The sequence below is a fragment of the Perognathus longimembris genome, chromosome 1 (assembly GCF_023159225.1).
Source record: "Perognathus longimembris pacificus isolate PPM17 chromosome 1, ASM2315922v1, whole genome shotgun sequence".
Taxonomy (NCBI): domain Eukaryota; kingdom Metazoa; phylum Chordata; class Mammalia; order Rodentia; family Heteromyidae; genus Perognathus; species Perognathus longimembris.
In genome coordinates this window covers 48,891,534-48,904,705 of record NC_063161.1, presented here as the reverse complement: position 1 = coordinate 48,904,705, position 13,172 = coordinate 48,891,534, and the positions used below count along the sequence as shown (strand labels likewise).

The window sequence follows — 13,172 nt, the reverse complement described above, 5'->3', positions numbered from 1 at the left end:
TTTTTTTTTGTTCAAGACTGGTGCTCTACCACTTGAGCCACAGCTTAATTTCTGGCTTTTTGCTAGTTAATTGGAGGTAAGAGTCTCACAAACTCCCCTGCCTGGGCTGGCTTTGAACTTTGAGCCACAGATGTCAGTCTCCTGAGTAGCTAGGATTACAGACAGGAGCAACCAATGCCCAGTGAGTTGGGTGAGTTTTGAATGACTTCTCTAGGGTCACAAAGCAACTAAATGTGTGAGATAAATTTAGACATTGCTAGTTTTCTAAGGACTACTGTAACAAAGAACCACAGGCCAAGTGACTGAAACAACAGAAATTTTATTTTCTCACAATTCTGGCAGCTCAAAGTGGCAGATGAGAGATGGAGTTGTCAGCAGCTCTGGTTCCTCTCAAGGCCCTTCTCTTTGGCTTGTGGACAGCTGTGTCTCCCTCTGTCTTCACATGGTCTTCCCTCAGTGTCTGTGAACTAATGTCATTTTTATAAGGACATTAGGCATATTGGATTAGGAGTTACCCACAAGCTTTCATATTAGGTTAATCACTTTTTTTTTAGTGCTGTTCCTGGGGCTTGAACTCAGGGCATGAGCACTGTCCCTGAGCTTTTTTGCTCAAGACTCATACTTTACAATTTGAGCTATAGCTCCACTTCCAGCCTTATGGTAGTTAACTGGATATAAGAATTTCATGGACTTTCCTGCCCTAGCTGGCATCAAATGGTGATTTTCAGATCTCAGTCTCTTGAGTAGCTAGGATTTCAGGCATAAGCCACCAGCACCCAGCAAGGTTAATCATTCTTTACTGTCCCTATCTCCAAATGTGGTTACATCTGGAGTTAAAGGAACTTCAACATGTGAAATTTGAGGGGCCATGATTCAGCTCATATAGACACGATGGCTCTGGACTTCCAGTCAGTGCCATCATGCCCATGTCAGATTTAGTGAACTGGTGGATTTTCCTCATTAAACAGTTCCCCTGGGGCAGGAGAAGTTGTTTAGAGCTAACATAAGATTGAAAAATATTTCCTCGATCCAAAGCCCAATGGAGTGAACACTGGTTAAAGACCCTGGGTACTAGGGGAAAAAAAAGTTTCTAAGGGCTGGGAATATGGCCTAGTGGCAAGAGTGCTTGCCTCCTGTACATGAAGCCCAGGGTTCAATTCCCCAGCACCACATATATAGAAAACGGCCAGAAGTGGCGCCGTGGCCTTGAGCAAAAAGTAGCCAGGGACAGTGCTCAGGCCCTGAGTCCAAGGCCCAGGACTGGCAAAAAAAAAAAAAAAAAAAAAAAAGTTTCTAAGCTATTTTAGTTCCTTTCTTATCTTTCTCTTTCCTTCTTTCTTTCTTTCTTTCTTTTTTTTTTTTTTTGGTGCTAATACTGGGGCTTGAACCCAGGACCTTGTGAATTTGCTTGGTTTTTTGTTCCACTTTCAGTTTTTCTGCTAGTTAATTGGAGATGAGAGTCTCACAGACTTTCCTTTCTTGGCTGGCTTTAAATCTTGATGCTCAGACCTCAGCCTTCTGAGTATTTAGGATTACAGGTGTGAGTCACCAGCTCTTGGCTGTAACCTTTGAACTAGAAGAAACCCAGTGAGGTTACCTTAACAGTCACAGAGGGATAAGAACTTACCCTGCACATTCAGAGAACACAGGCAGTCTTGAGGCCAATCATTGCTTTCTTCATTCTCCATCCTAAGCTTCATCTTATCCCTTGTCTGCAGTCTTCAGAGCTGGATAATAAAAGAAACCCTATTCAGTAAGTGATTTTTCTCTTTAATCTTAAAAAAAGGCTTGATAGCATCTTAAGGAAAACTTTTTAAAATTAAATTTTATTGACAAGGTGATATGCAGAGGGGGTACAGTTACATAATAAGGTAGTGAGTACATTTCTTGTCATATTTGTTACACCCTTACTCATTTTTCTTTCCCTTCCCTAGTTCAGGTAAGCATATATACAATATCCGGTGTACCAAAATCATATACAGTAACCACATAGGGTACGCCAAAGGAAATTCACCTAGAACATTAAACGTAATGACAACAATAGAATCCTCTTGTGTCCTTTTCTTGGAGTTCTTTTTGCTTATCCTCATCTTATATAATCATGTGTACATAGCTGTTGAGCTAATTGTGATCATCTGATAGATCTATCCTAGACCTTTTTATGTTTGTTTAGTAGTTGTTTGATTTTAGATATATAATGTAAAGTTGCTGACCCAAACATGTGGAAATACCATTTGAAAAGAAGTTTTTGTATTTTGCAGACCTGGTCTCTACTGTTTCCCCTCCCCGGTAACAGTCATATATCAAGGAGACCATGTGCCTTTGTTCTCTGCGTTCTAGGCTTGTCTTGCTCAACATTATTTGTTCAAGCTCTGATCATTTCCCGGCAAATACCAATATTTTATCATTTCTAATCTCTATGTAGTATTCCATTGTGTACAGGTACCACATTTTTTGCATCCATTCATCTGTAGTGGGGCATCTGGGTTGTTTCCATATTTTGGCTATTGTGAATTGTGCAGCGATAAACATGGATGTGCAGATGTCTTTATGGTATCCTGGATCCTGTTGTTCAGGATAGATGCTTAGGAGTGATATGGCTGGGTCATAGGGTATGTCTATGCTGAGCTTTTTGAGGAACCTCCATACTGTTCTCCAAAGTGGTTGTTCTAGTTTGCACTCCCAACAACAGTAGAGAAGGGTTTAAGGAAAACTTTTGAGACAATCCTCCTCTCATCTTCTGGGAGTAAGTCAGTTAGAGACAATCTTGATAGTCCCACCTCTCTGCCCTCTGTCTCGAGACCTTCAGCCCCAACTCCAGGCCCTGGTCAGCATTAGGAAATGGATTGAGGGTAGTGATGTGTAACTGGTATAGATATGGGTGGGGAAAACTCTCTAATGTCATAGAAATCAAAGCTGGACTCCTATGGGAAAATGAGCATGATATAAGATGGATCATGTACCCTTCCCCCAAATGGCCACAACCAAGACAGAGGGCACACATACATCAGTGTGATGGCTGCTATGTTCTCTACCATAAAAAATCAAGTTTGCATTCTGGGGTTTGTAGGGAGAGATTCCAAAACTATTGAAACACAGAGAGCAAGACTCAGTGTAGAATTGAGGAGAGTACTAGCTTGCAATCAGAATACCTAGTATCTGCTCTCTGGCTAAGCCTCAGTTTCCCTTCCTTCGCAATGAAGTGGCTCGAGTAGGTTATCACTAAGATCCTTCCAGCTCTAAGCAAAGACTGGAGGATGCTAGGGAGGGGGTGGGTGGAGAGCAGGAATACTCTTTGTAGCAAATCAAATGATGAACTATGTGTCTCCGTGAACCAAACCAGGCACAGAAAACTCTCCATCTTCATTCCAGAGTTGGGGGCGGGGGGGTAAGGGTGTCTGCTGTGGTGTCTCCTCATTTGACAACTCAACCTTTTCCACAGGGCTCCTTAGTGACATGGGGAGCTGTTTCCCTTAAGGACTCTACCCTTGAGGGGAGCAAGACAGAGACAAGATGGGACAGGAAGATGGGAAGGGTGTCTGGGGGATGCCAGCAGCCAGGTGAAAACAGAGAAAGCAGTCCACTCTCTGCTTAGTTTCAAATATCAGAATAAAGGGATGTAATTTTGGAGCTTTCATCTGCTGTTAATGGATAATGAGATGCAGGATCAGCCTTATGCAGTGATGCAGTTTAAAGCCCCTGGGAAGGCTCTGTTTCCCCCTCCCCAATTATCCTGCCACTGAAATGCCTTAAGTTCTACCATTAGAGCACATGGTGTTAAGCATAGCCCTCTGCAGATCACATCCTTTAAAATACAAATGCACCACTGGGATACTTTATCTAACAAGGATCGAGCCAGAGAAGTAGTGCTTGGAGGGCATGCTCAGGGAGATGAGGGGCTCTGAAGATCAAGCTCTAGATGCTTCTTAGTTTCACAAGCTAATCCTTGTAGGAAAGCAGGCCTCTGCCCATGAAAATGGGAACTCATGGATTCCCCCTTAGAAACCAGATGCCTGCAATTATAGGTATAATCCTTTTCTTGGGAGAGGGGTGGGCTCTAAGTGGTGAGAGTAGTGATCATACTGAAAAATCACAGGGGCTGCCAGGAAAATTGAATTCAGGGAGATGGAAATTCCACAGGTATGCAGGTACCTGGGTCAGCCACTGGAGAAGCCAGTTGAGAAATACTTCAGGGGCGCCCCTCTGTATGCTCAGAAGATGTAAAACTATTTCAGGGGTGTGGGGGGGGATCCAGTTCACTTCTGTGCTTATCTACAGTTTATTTAACCCATAAGGCATACTTTTGAAGTGTTAAAACCTAGCAGATAGGGAAACATACAAACAGTTCAAACCTTAGCTATGTGACCTTGAGCAGGTAACTTAACCTTTCTGAAATTACACTTCCTCATCAAATTCTGTATAAAGCATCTGGCATGCAGTAATCATCCATAAATGGAAACTGTGGTAGTTATGAGTGTTGATGCAATGCAGGACACTATCTACAAGTTGGAATGAAGTTATGGAATAAATGACCACCCCGGTCAGAACAAATGAGAAGTTCAGACCTTGATTAATTCATGCATAATCTTCTTCACTAGATGAATCTTGCCTCTTTCTAATTTAATTTTACCTTTCAAAATCTGGCAATAAAAGAAGCAGAAAGAGTTCTGTAACTCTCTAAACAGGCTGGGAACTTTAGATTTGGGGTAAGGTGGGTAAATGCCTCTGTGATTTAAGAAAAATCATAAAATACCTCACTCAAATTTATATCATGTTTCATGTCATAGAAGTCTAAAATTCCATCATCATAGCTATTTACATCCTTTGTGGACAATGATTTCCTCCTTCTCCTCTTCCTTCACCTTCTTTTGTTGGTGGTCCTGGGGTTTAAACTCAGAGCCTCCTACTTGATAGGCAGATGTTCTACCACTGGAACCACATCTCAGCTCTAAACAACGACTCCTAAAAAACCCTACCAAAAAAAGTTTCCTGGGAGAATGGGCATGTCAGTCAACACATGAGTGAAATTTTTCTAGGTTGGCAATCTGTTACCCAGTAAAGAAGAATGGATTGAGACCCATGTCAATAAATCTTAACTAGACTGGAGTTATTAGAGGGACTATAGAAAAAAGAAAAAGGGCACCAAATGAGGGGCTAGAGATGTGGCTCAAGTGGCAGAGCACTTGTTTAGCAAGCATGAGGCCATGACTTCAATCCCCAATACCACTACCACCAACAATAACAAAAACACCAAGTAAGGTTATGATAAGAATATCAGCTATACTATCTAGGATTTAGAAGCTACGATGGGGATTTGATGCTAACTTGATATTGAGCCTATCTACCCAGCTCCCTCCCCAAAGCAAATGTGCTCTTGGGTAAAGAAGTGGGGAGCTGATTCTAATGTTGGGGTAGTTTGAGCAACAGCAATCAGGGTCTCAGTGATGGAGGCAGCTCTGCCATGCATTATCCAGCAGCTATAGTCTTCACTCTGGGTTGAGAGCAAATCGTAGGTTCTCCAGCTCTCTAAGGACTCCATGGGTTTTTAGTTGGGCCAAAACTCCATCCAGAATCCATTGCCCAAGAGCATGTGTCTAGTTTGTGTTTTGATAGTAATCTCTGAGAAAATATGAATTGATATTTTTAAATGAAAAGAAATGAACACTTGTAAATGTGTAACTGGGTGATGAGGACATAGCTCAGTAGTCAAGTACTTGCCTAGCATTGTCATGGTTATTTTATTCAGAAAAAGAAATGTATATGGATATGTACATGTGTCCCCAGCAAGAACACACAAATAGGCTCTCTCTCTCTCATACACACACACACAAACACACAACACACACACACACACACACACACACACACACACACACACACACACACACACACACACACCTCTAACCTGGCTCTTGTACCTTCCAGCTTGGACTTCCTTCTTTCCATCCTTTCTCTTTTCTTTTTTCCCATTGCCAAAAGGGAACGTTTTGCCTGCCTTCCTTCCCACTGGAGAAAGAAGCCAACAAGACAGACATGAGATCTGAGACTTGGCAGTTCTTGGGTCTGACCTGAAAAGCTGGAGAACCAAGGGAGTAGTAGATCCTGACCACACTAATACTCTTGACTTGTTCTTTTTGGCATCGTGGCAGCCCAAGTCTTCTTCTAACCCTGACTGCCCTAAAGACAACACCCTGAGAAGTAAGGAAATGGTTCCCACACAATTGTTAACATTGCTACTATAAAGGGAAAAATATTAATACAATTTTAAAAAAAGTGGATCTTTCTGGGCTACTCCCCTCCCCAACCTTCCTTTCTGCAATATGGGGGAAATTCCTTCAAAGGAATGGGAGAATAGAATGGGAGAGGAAAACGGGTTAGGGAGAATGTGCTAAACTGATGTAACACACAGGAAAAAGGTTTGTAAAGCTCCATATCAGAGAGTGACTTTGTGAATGGAGGAGGAGAAAAAGCTGAAGGGTGGTAATTAGCTTGTTATTGTTTCCCCTGGGTGTTGTGAGAATTCCTTTGGAGACACTTGTAAAAAAAAAAAAAAGCAGAGCTGAAGACAGTAAATACACATCTAATGATATGCTAAATAAATTATTATTGTTATTATTATGACTATTATTATAGCAATTGTAACTTGCTCCTGGCATCCAAGTTTCCACTAGAGATGGGAATTGGTTCCCCTACAGCGGGGCCTCCACTACAGTCAATTTGCCCCCAGGCACTCCTTCACCCTCCAGAATTAGCTGAGTTATTGGGCAGTGTAGACCAGTCTTCAGTGAACCACCACTCCCGGCTTTGTATAGGATCAGAAGCTCAGCAAAAGCATGCAAGGCTTCTGCCAGGTGCCTGCTCTACCGAGGAAGAGAAAGAAAGGGACTTTGCTAAGAATGCCAGGGATTGTACTTCAGAAAAATCTTCTTGATGCCAGGCAGTAGGATTCAGAGGGCCAGGAGCTAAAAGGCAGGCAAGTAGGGAAGGAAGGAGTGACAGAAAGAAAAGAAAATTACACAAATTAAAAATAGTTCTCAACTATTTTTACTACTAGATGTCATGGGCTTCTAAAGCCTCACATAATCCCCGTGATGATCTGAAGCGAGTCCATTGCAGGTGAGAGTCAATTTGGTTTTGTCAGCTTCTCAAAGGCATCTGGGACCCAGCAGCAGCTAAGAGCCACTCCAGCTTAGGTAGAGGACTGTCTGGATTCAATGAGTGGCCAGAATTACAGTCATTTTCTGAACCCCCAGGTTCTAATGTTTACAGTGAAGGTTCCACAGCCCACCCTCTCCTAGCCAGAGCCCAGACACCTGCCCAGAGCTCTTCAAAGGCAAATATATGTAAATGAAAGCCCCAGAGTCCTCCCCACCGCTGTCAAGGCAGGAGGTTGGGGAGGGGCAGGCTGCTGGTTAAAGCAGGCATTGACCAAGACTGGGAGACTAAAACTAATTGAGATTTCAGATTTAACTTAGACCGTTCTCTGAACTCACCTAAACACAGAATTGATGCTCCTCAGGAGCTTTAAAGAAAAAGGAACCAAGTCTGGGCTAGTGTTCTACACTCTAAATCGGATGATAATGGTCCTGCAAATAGTCCTATAGTACTATATTGACAACCCCCAAATGCAACTGCCCAGCTAGTTGCATTTGCTGGCTCCAACCTCTCAGAGACAAGTAATTTACAGGAAGAAAATGGTAACAATATTTTTAAAATATGCAAATGTAGTCATGGTATTCAATACATATTATGGAAAAAATGAACTATGCAATGTGTGGAGGGGGAAACATTGTGATCCTTTTGTACAACTGCTTAATAAAAACGATATGAGATGGAGAGAAAGAAATAAGAAAAAGAAAAATTTAATTCATGACAAACCATGATTAGAGGACAATCCTGGATCAGAACATTTGCACACTTTAAAATTTTATTTTGCTTTTTACTACTTAATTCAAAAATTTAAATATGAAGTCTAATCTGTTTGGAATTCCTGGAGTTGAATCAAGACATAAAAGACAGGCCTTTCCTTCAGCCTAGCCTGTCTGTCCATCTCAAGATGATTTACTTTTGTTTTATATATGTATTTCTTAGGTAAAATGGCGTTTTTCCCATTGGGCCCCTCAGGTCAGGCAGTTTCCTTACCAGTCTAGATTTCTCTCGGGTTTAACTTTCATGTATTTGGAAGTCTAGAGAACCAAGACACTGGGAATAGGGGCACAGAAATACTGGGGAGAGATAGCCTGTAATTGCTACCCCCAATTTCCTAGCATCCAGTACCTTACTCTCTTCCCTTATCCAGGGTTTGGGCGGATCTCCCATACCACCCAGCACCAACTCTGCCAGAGCTACACTACTGTGAGGCACCATATTAGTCCCTGTTCTAACCAGGCTGCCTCTACTATGGACGTACCAGATGGGTGTCTGATAGCTGGCATGTCCATGGTGGACTCAGAGGGAGCGGGGGGAGGGAAAGAGCGCTTTTGGATTGACTGCATTCTGTGCAAGTGTATTTTGGGCAGCCACTCTGCCAAGCAGCAGACAGAGGCCTTGCCCTGGACGAGTTCCCAGCTCTGTGGGTCGTGGTGTGTGGAGGATGGCGCGTGGCACTTAACCCCCAGCTCAGGGGTCTCTTATTCCCTTCCCAGCATCCAAGGGCTTGCGGAGGGCAGGGCAGGGCTGGCCATCTAGACTGAGTTTGGGAAAAACTCTTTCACACAAACATTTGGCACACAAATATTTGTGACCTTTTTGTTAAAGAAGAGAAAAGAAAAGAACTTGGGTGCATGTGTCTTTTTCCCCTGGGATGGCTCATGGCAGGGAAAGAATTGTGGAGCCTTGGCCCAATGGAGCCTGGAAGGGGGCTAGCAGGGGAGCTCTGTCAATGCAAGTACAAGTGAGATCTGGGGCTTACTGCACTTAAAAAAAAAATCCCCCAAAGGAGATGCTGTTGGGGGGAGCATAGGGATCCCTCTGTGAGGGGAGACCCCAATGTGAGAAACAACAAAGAAGGCTAAAGATCAGTCCTAGAAGGGTGGATGGCAGGAACACTTCTCAAAGCACTCTCATAAACAGGCTCAATTCTTGAAAGTTCACCCCTCTACTCACCCAGCTCCTAGTGTCCCAACCACACAAGCTACAGGGGTCCAGGAGTCCCCAGTGAAAGCTGGCAGGGTTGCAGTTGCATTCATTAGCAGGAAACAGATAGCAAAAGGACATTTTCCTCTCAACCTAGAACCCCCTCATACCCTTCCATACCCACACACCTCTGTTGCTCTTCGCACTCTTTTAGATCCAAAATTTAGGGCTCAAGAGAAACAAGCTAAAAACCAGACAGGGAAAGACAGTCCTTAAGGGTGAGTACATGAAAAGCTGAACCATAGGCCGCTGCCCGCTTGGCTGGCTCCGTGGAGGGTACTGGGGGTGGTAAGGAGATAGGACCATTCACTGCCCCCCTCCCGCACGTTTGTAAGCTCCCAGGTCTTACCTGTCTGCATCAGACCCTCACAAAACCAGTTCTTGCCTTCTAGTGTGTGCCTGGGTGGGTTTTTTCTTTTCTTTTCTTTCCATTCTTCTTGGTCTCAGCAGTGCCCTAAATCACCTACCATTTGCCTCCCCTCCTGAATGCCTCCTATGCTGTTTTTACCCGTGTGTAATTCCATCCCTTCCTGAATGAAGAACTCTGCTAACTAGTTTCCTAGATGGCCAGATAGAGCTTTTCAGTTATTTCAGTGAACAAGTCTCTCCCAGGCCCTCCACATAAATATGTCTGTTCAGAGATAGACTGGCCCAAGTCCCAAAGCACACACATCATGAGATAATTATACCTTATATACGTACAGATATCTCTATAGAGTTATATTCCAAAGTGTCTATAACTCTAGAGAGAGATAGCAGCATGTACATATAGGACTATAATTACTTATGTCTATTTTTATAACTATGTGGTTATAAATAGATATGCCTGCATATAGTGAGAATAATATAGAAATATCTCCATCGCCATATATGGCTTGAAGCAAATACTCTAACAACTCTATATCACAATCAATAAGTATATATCTCCTGATACATAATTGTAACGATATACATTTATCTATATAGCTGCTGAGAGATATAAATCTGTCAGGATATCAAATGTCCATAAAGCTGGATGGCTATAAGGGAGTCGTATATTTTTACCATATATAAATCTGTTCCTATAACTACTGTATATGCACAAATACAATGGAAATAATTATATCCTCCCCAGGCATAAATCTGCAAGTACAACCACAGCACATTTAGGTACAGTTAGAGATAGAGCAATATTTTGTAGACATCAGTCTGTCAATAGAACCACCAGTGCCTGCAAACAGAGAGAGTTATAGAGGGAGTTATAAATAAAGTCTCCAGATGTGAATGGATCGGTAGAACTAGATGTAAACACAGCTCCAAGCTGTTCTTTCTTCTTTGTAAGTTATTCCTGAGGAAAGCCAGGTCACACAGAACAGGGCAGTTAAGGTGTAGGGGTACTGTTATTTTCCCCTAATGGGACTAAGATGGTCGCTGGACTTAGGGGAACTAAGCCCAAGTAGGTGGAAAGCAGTGTCAGGTCCCAACAGCAGCTCAGAAGTCCCTTAGGTCAGTCTCCTGGTGGCCAAGGGCTGAGCAAGCGGGAAGGCCTAAGAAAAATGAAAAACAAAAAACAAAAACAACAACAAACAAAAAAATAAAATAAATAAAAATCAGAAGCTGGCTTGAGTTACTTGGTCCTTTCTTGGGCCTCCAAACCCTGTAGCTAGGGAAACTGGGACCCGACCCTGAAGTGGAAAAGAGCCTGAGCGGCACGGAGGATGTGGGGCTAAGAGAGGCCGGGACTACGGGAGTCTGCAGGCAGCTGGCTCCTAGCCGAGGCAGCGGTCTGGCTGCTGTGTCCAGCCTGGAACTCAAACTCCGGGCCTCCCCCTCCCCCTCCCGTGTTCCGCGTTCGGCTTTCCAATCTGTTTTATTTGATCTTATTGCCGTTTTGTCTGATCGGCTAACGGCAGCGTCCTCCACCCCGTGTTGCTCAAAATGCCAAGGGCTTTTCCCAGGGATTTTTGTGTGTGACTCAGTGGATGGCGCGCGCATCTCTGTTCAGCCCAAACCACTCGTCCGGGCTTGTTGGGGGAAAAAAAAAAAGAATCCAAACTTCTGAAATGGTTTGTAACGTCGACCTTTCAGTCACAGCGATAGTCGTAGATTTTTCTTTTTCTTCTTTTTTTAAAAAAAAGTTGGCGAATATGTGTTTTCATATTTCCCCTGTACGTTTTTCTTTCTTTCTTTTGGTACAATTGTTGTGAAGGAGGGATTTCGTTAGACCCGAGACTGAGCCGGCTTCCTTTCCCGCGCGCACTTCCTGCGCCCTTGCTCCTCGGGCTCCCCCCCCCCAGACGTGAATATATAAAATTATCTGAAAACCATACCTGGAGAGGATGAAGTAGACAGTGCAGGAATCTGGTTGCTGATCTCCCCTTTCTTTATGGAAATCCACTCGGCTCCATGCTTGGGAAGGAAAATTCCAGGCACTTCTTTTGGAACAGACCCTAGGAAGGGAACTTTCCCCCGAGGCCTGCGAGAGTCCTGCCCTCGCTCTCTCACTTCTCCACTGCCAGAGGCCATAAATATTTCCTTGCTTTCCCTCTGGCCTGCGGTCTCTCGTCCTCGGGGCACCTCTGCGCCCAGACAGCCATATGGGAGCTGTGACCAACGCCCCATTCATCTCTGCCCCTCTGCCTGACCCTGCACATTTGGCCGCCTCTTTAAAACAGGGCTTCCAGAGATTCCCAAAGCCACTAACCAACCCAAATGTGGGGTTTCTGTTCTGTTAGCACAAAGCAAAAGCCAGAGAAAACAAGCCGGAGAGTGGCTTTCCTTCTTCCACCATCTCTGGCACATCCTCTTTGGGGAAGGGGCTCCTTATCTCAGTCCCCCTCCCCAAGGGCGTTTTTTTGAAAACCTAACTTCTCACTTTTCTTGTCTTCGCTTTAGAGTCTCTGACCGAGGCTCTTCCTGCACCCCACCTCCCTCATCAAAATATCTCCTCTGGCATTTTATGTTATCTGACCGGGGGAAGGACTGTTAACTACTATTTATTATTTTTTGTTATTTGTTGTTATGATTGTTGTTAAAGATTTTTTCCCCCCACTGGGATCAAGGAACTGCAACCTGGCCTAGAAGGGAGGCCTTCCTGTCCCACGTGGGCAGGGTGCATAGACACATACACCTAATTGTGCAAACACTCATGTACATGCCCACGAACGCCTGCTACCTTCAGGTCCCTGCACAGCAAGTCAAAGGCAGGCGTCCTCCTACCCCAATATAAACAGCACACTGCCCACACGCACACCAGCATTCAGGCAGAACACCACCCCTAGGCCCGTGCCAAAACCCACGCACCAAGATTGGAAGGCAAGGAAAACCCCTTCTCTTCCACAATCTGGAGGGGCGAGTCAGGCCTCTTTCCCCTAGTCTCTCTTGCTTTCTCTTTTCTCTCTCTCTCTCTCTCTTCTCTCTCTCCTTGTTTACAGCTTCAGAGAGCTCAAGGCCCATAAATCTTGAGGGGCCTATGGAGCACAGAGCACATTTGTATGCATCGTTAGGACTCGCTAATACCTAAGCCCATTAACGAGTGTGTATGCGCGTGGTTTCCGGTGTGTATTAACTTATAGTTAAATTCTGGAGGAAAGGGCATTGTGAATTAACATATACCAAATCCATCATGGCTTTTGTCATCTCTGATTAGCCAGCCATGGGTTTAGGGGCGCAACTTGCCTGGATCGGGAGTACCCACCCTCCAAACTTTGTTCATCAAGCCTGGGGGAGGGGGGTGTCTGGGAAAGATGAGCTCAGGTGGTTCTGTGCCCCAGGTAGAGCAGCTGCACACCTGCGAGGAGGCAAAGGGCTCCGGGCTGGGTCCTGGAGGCCGTTGCTAGCAGAGGAAGGCGAATGAGGGGAGGACCTTCTGGCTTTAGGGCTGAGGTTGTGCTCCTGCCCCTTTGCTGGAGATTGTCTGGTTTCCACTCAGAGAAACGCTAGGAGAGACAAGTGGAGTCACTGAACTTTAATTAAACCGAAGACAGTGGGAGGAGGGAATAAAAAGAAAGAGAGAAAGTTAAAAAAAAAAAAAAAAGATGGAAGGAGGGGGAGGACTA

General features: G+C 44.3%; 1 long non-coding RNA gene across 1 annotated transcript; it reads right to left on the bottom strand.

Annotated features, from left to right (window-relative positions):
• Positions 1-299: 299 nt before the first annotated feature.
• On the bottom strand, positions 300-6,205 carry LOC125363760. Its single transcript, XR_007213338.1, has 3 exons — positions 2,781-6,205; positions 1,628-1,727; positions 300-467 (listed from the first exon to the last, which is right to left on the bottom strand). It is a non-coding gene; the product is annotated as an uncharacterized LOC125363760 (long non-coding RNA).
• Between the last annotated feature and the right edge of the window lie 6,967 nt (positions 6,206-13,172).